This window comes from Thamnophis elegans, chromosome 1 (genome assembly GCF_009769535.1).
Source record: "Thamnophis elegans isolate rThaEle1 chromosome 1, rThaEle1.pri, whole genome shotgun sequence".
Classification (NCBI taxonomy): domain Eukaryota; kingdom Metazoa; phylum Chordata; class Lepidosauria; order Squamata; family Colubridae; genus Thamnophis; species Thamnophis elegans.
The window spans coordinates 146,435,070-146,441,069 of NC_045541.1; positions in this window are offsets into that span (position 1 = coordinate 146,435,070).

Sequence of the window (6,000 nt, forward strand, 5' to 3'; positions counted from 1 at the left end):
GTGCCTACATTAATCCAATTCAGAAATGTAAGGTTGAGAGATAATGAGCAATTATATGACTTATTTATTTGCCTCATATATTAGAAATATGAAAATGAAGCTAGTGACATTCCAAAATGATAGTGGAAACCTTTTTATCTTTGATAAAAGGAGGAAAGTTTCTGACACATCCCTGTATTAATTCTTATCTGATTAAAGTGTTTTCATTGAAAAACCAACAGGAAATGTAGCTATACTTTGATGAGCCCATTTCTGTGCCTTTGTAAATGTAGACAATGATTAAATATATGCATCTATTCTTTTAAAAAATATTATTTTTATTACTTTGTCTGGTGAGCTTTCCTGCCAGGAACAACAAAAAATGGTTTATTTCTATAGATAGCTCTGCCAAATGCTGAATATTCTATATTAAAGAAAAGAAATAAGGAAGCTTTTTATTGTGTTGTGGTTGATAATGTAATTGATTTTGCTTTTTATTTTCATATTTCATTACTGACTTTTTAAATATATACTGTGGTGCAGATTAGAATTTTCTCAGTGCTTGGTAAAAGCAAAGGAGGTTTGAGAGCTGCATGAACCCTTGTCAACCCCTCAGTTCTGCTAAAGGTACAGATCAGGCCTTAGGCCCATGATGGCGAACCTATGGCATGTGTGCTAGAGGTGGCACACAGAGCCCTCTCTGTGGGCACGTGCGCTGTCACCAACTGCTGTTCTGGTTTAAAAAACAGACCATTTTTTGGGCCATTTGGGGCTGTTTTCAGGTTGAGCAATGGCCTGAAAACGGCCCAAAAGCGGTCTGAAGCAGCCTGAAAAAACAGCCTAAAATGGCCCCCAAAACAGCCAAAAATAGACATGCATGCACCGGCCAGCTGGCCTTTGGGTTTCCGACACTCCGGCACATGAACAGGCATGCACATGCACCCATATTCCAGTTTGGCACCTGGTGCCGAAAAGGTTCACCTTCACTGCCTTAGGCCATAAGAGTCCTTCTACCTGGGCTGAAAGGATTTCAGTTACCGATCTCTATACCTTACAAAATCAAACGTTTACTACCTGAACAGGCCTGGGAAGAAGTTGGAATCTAATAATAACAAATTGGAGCCAGGATGTGAAAGTCCAAGAATGTGGAGTGGGGGGAAATATGGGGAGGTAGGATGGTTTCAGATTGGGTTGAACTTCTGGAGAGGATTTACTGTTTTTGTCACCTAATGTTACCAGCTCATCTTCCAGTGACCAAATGCTTTGGCTGCAGGAATAGATGAAATTCTATTTGTCTATGAGGATTCTCAGTCATCCAGGTCCTGGTTGTCCCAAAGGTGCTTTTTCAAAAGGCAACTGGACTTTTTGTTTTGTTTTTCCTTGAAGACATTTTGCTTCTCATCCAAGAAGCTTCTTCAGTTCTGACTGAAAGGTGGAGAACAGAAGGATTTATATTCCTTCCAGTCATCTGGTTGTTAGCATTCTCTCTTGAGAGTCATTGAGGTCACTTGAGGGTTTATCTGTGCCATCAAGGTCATCCAAATCAGAGTGCAAATGGGTGTGGAACTTTTTTGGAATTACTGAAATAACTGAGTTCAGGTGACCCTGTGGGCACAGAAGTGGCCTCAACGAGTGCTAACAATTAGATGACTACACGGAATTTAAATCCTTCCATTCTCTACCATTCAGTCAAAACTGAAGAAGCTTCTTGGATGAGAAAGCAAAACATCTTCAAGGAAAAACAAGAAAGTCTAGTTGCCTTTTGAAAAAGCACCTTTGGACAACCAGGACCTGGTAACTATGGGTAGCTTGATTGCTATCAAACAATCCTACAGTGTTCATTGAAGTAATCCAAGAAGGAATATCTTTAGTATACATCTAAAGGTTTCCAGGTTGGTTAGCATTGGTAGGTACAATGGGACAGTCTGTAGCATGTGCATTATAAAACCTTCCATTCTGGTGCTTCTGTCTTGCACTGAACCCCTTACAGACTGGGGAGAGAGGAGCATTCCCCACACTTCAATCCCAAAGTGCTTCTGGTTCACCTTGATTGCTTTGTAAATGTAAATGTGTAAAAGTTTCAATTCAGCAGAGCAAACAAGTCCAGACTAGTTTCTGTTTCCTTTTGCACAGACTGAGAGCTACAGAGGTAAGCCACACCCAGGCTCCGAGTGTCTAGCATGGCTCTCAGTCACCAAATAGTTCCCATTGGCTGACCCAGTTGCCATGTCTATATATTGGCTGACCTTGTTTCCAATGTCCTATTCCAGACTGTTATTATGTCCTATTCCAGTTCATGAATATTCTGACAGATGGTCTCTTCACTTCAGCAAAGGAAATCAAGTTGCTTCCATTGCCTAAATCACTTCAACAACAACAAAGTGTAGTAATTAGGGCAACAAACTAGAAACAAGGAGACTCTCTGTTTTAGTGCCACTTTAGGCCTCTAACTAGATGGTGACCTTGAGCCAGTCACTTGCTCTCAGCCCTAACAAGTAGGCAATGACAAACCACTTCTGAAATCTTGCAAAGAAAATAACAGGGTCTTATCCCGGCCGTCACCAAAAGTCAACACTGACTTGAAGGCAGACACACACAAAATAATAAAAACAAATTAAACACAAACTTCCTGCAGTTCTGGAAGATGAGAAGAAATTGAAGCAATCTAAGGCATCATTAAACATGCTTTAATCTCACTCAAAAATGCTAATTCATCTAATGTTTTATTAGTTTAAAATATTATTTTCACAAATCCAAAGAGAGAGATGAAAATATTCATCAGCAGAAAAAAAAAGCTTCTAATTATGACAACCAAGTTTTATCACTTACACTAATAAGAATTATAACAGTGAGCACATAAACAATTAATTAATATTTGAATCTTGCTTTCAGTGTTCAAAAGCTTTCACATGCATAATCTTGTAAGAAAATCAGTAATCCTTTATCCCTTAATGAAGCTGGCAATAGGTGGTGGGACAGACACTGAGATATAGCAGCTTGCTAATGAGAATGCATGGCATACTTTGTCAAAAGGGTTGTTAAGATCAAGATACATTAGATCTATAATTTTCCCATAATTTAATAAGGTAGCTAATTCAATTAAAAAATGAGATAAATTTAGGTGGCAAGCTATCCTGATCCCTGACAGATGAACATACTGTTTTCAAGGTGCTAACAAACAGATTGTTTTTCAATCTATTCTAGAATCTTCCTGGGTATTAATGAGAGATTAATCAGATTTGTAGCTCCCTGAATCCTTCTTTATTTTGTTTTATTTTTGGAGATGAGACATAGGGCAAATGTCTCATCTCCAAAAATAAAAATGTCTAATCTCCAGTCACCTGACTTTCATTCATTCTCCAGGGTTTCTTGAAGATGAAAGATTGACATTTGGCCAAGCTATCAATAAGATCTTTCAGTGCCCTATGAGGCATTAATTGGCCCTGGAGATTTAAACTTATTTAAATTCAGTAAATATTCATTAACAATATATTGAATATTAAGCTAGTTAGGAGGCTGGATTAGCAAGAATTCAAATCCCACATTTCCACCTTGTCGGGGTGAGCTCCCATCATTCGCTTCAGCTCCTGCTCACCTAGCAGTTCAAAAATATACAAACGTGAGTAGATAAATAGGTACCATTTTGGTGGCCTAATTAACTGGGTCATGAAGGGAGTCCCCAACTGGGTGTACTATGGGCAATGGAGATGTCACCAGCTAATCCTTTCATTACGGAAGCACCTCAGATATGGACTGGAAAAATGCAAATGAAATGCAGCATGAAAATAACATACAGTAGATATTTTGAATTTTGTTAACCTCAGTGCTTCTGACCTGGAAATAGCAATAGCTCAAGATAGTGTCCTAGTCCCACCTGATCCTTACAATTGCTCAGAAGTTTTAATGAAGACTCAGTCAATTAGGTATTGAGTAAATATGATGTTCCTTTATTACCTTTTAGCATTTTAACCAGTGGTGGGCTACAGGCAGTACTCCCCGGTACGAGTGTACCGGAGACTGCCCAGAGCACTGGATATCGTTCTGGTACGGTGCTCCAGAGGGCCCACCGTCCATCCGAGCTCCTTACCTGTGTTTTAATCCTTTGGCGCTTCCACGCACGGTGCATATGGCACCTGTGCGATGCTCCGCTGAAGAGCTGGAGTGTCGTGGAGGTTGCGGAAGCATCGCAGGCAAGTATGAAGCATGTGTGTGTCCATGTGGTTGACGCCGGGGCCATTCCAACTGTACCAGTTGGAACAGAATCCGGAACCCACCACTGATTTTGATGTATTCTTTGAGAAACTGGCACATCTATTTCTTTACTGCCTTTTATTTTGAACATATCTGAAAAATATATTTTCATTCACTAATCCCAACTTATTCTAAATTTTATGTTTTCTGACATCATCTTTGCAATTATGGGTTACCTTATGTTTTCTATTTGCAGCCTTTATTACTTTTAGTGTGCAATTTGTACAATCACATTGGACTCTTGTACCTTTCTTTACTTTACTCGCTGGAATTCTTTATGACTGTACTTTTAGTATCTCCAAACATCACAATCGCCTTTTCCTAACTGCTTCTCCCACCACCGAGGTTTATTTATCATTACTCTATGTTACAAACCACTTGCAGCTAATTTGATCCTACGTACCAAACATAGGAAAATCAGCATTTGCCTGTTAGAGAGTCAGGGTTACAAAATTTTCAAGCAATTAACATCTCTGCTGTTAAGAGTTTTTGATATACACTAGTTGCAAAAAAATCTCTAAAATAATTTAGGGCTCGAAATAGAAAAGAGTATTAATATCTCAGGGTTGATGATGATACTTAATTTGGTGATACAGAGGAACCACAGGTGTCTGCACAGAGATATAAAAATAATAATTTACAGTAAACATTTCAAATTTTTTCGCTCAAATTAACTAGCCTAATAAATAGCTAACATAAGATCCCTTTGTCTTCCTAAGGCAGACTAAATTTCTAGAAAACATTCCCTCCCTGATCCCATTGTCATCTTCTGTAAACATAAGATACTTCACCTGCTTCCTACACCAATGTCTCTTTAAGTACCCCAACTAGCAAAAAGTGTGGTTATACGCCAATCAGCTGTGAACTGACTTAACCATTAGACAACAATCAAAAGGTGTGGGGGGGATTATTGCTGACATCACATGAATAAACTTGATGGATTTTATAATAAAGCAGTGCAATTATAGCTCAGCCTAAATAACTTGAGATATTCCAAATATATTGCTCTTCTACAGGCGTATCATATAAATTCACATTTCAACAGACGTCAGTAATACTTTAAAGGCATTCAACACTCTCTTTTCTATGTCGGATGCTTAATTTTAAATGTTAATAGATAACTTGTTCCACAATATCCTCCCCCAAAAACATGAGTTGAAATTATGTGCAGTGATTACTAATTATTCCTTTTGCAATTACTGTACCTGCAACATTTTCTGGAATGCAGGTAGGTAACAATACAAAGTTGATGGTTCAGATCCAATATTTAGGAGCTGCCAAATCATTCCTGGGGAATAACTGTAATATGGGCATGGACTGCTTACTCTCCTCTAGATAATATATTGCAAGAGAAAAACAATTGAACTGATTATGTCAAGGACATTCTGATTGATTGTACCCAACAATTGAAGACCCAAGCAAATAAATTAATACAATGATCCCAAATGGAAAGATTATTTGGTCAGAACAGGGGTGTCAAACTCACATCATCATGGCATCATCACATGATGTATCCTGACTTTTTCCCTTTGCTAAAGCGGGTGTGGGCGTGGCCAGCCCATGGGCTGCGAGTTTGACATTCCTGGGTCAGAACGTAACATTGTCTTATTCTTGATAGCAATAATGGCTTATGACGAAATTAAATGGAATATATCAGTACATCAAAATACATTTTGCAGATAAATCTGGTGAAAGCTTTAGAATTTAAATATTACTAACCAGTGTTCAGAGTTATTGTTTTAATTACTAAAAATATAAATGTTTAAAAAG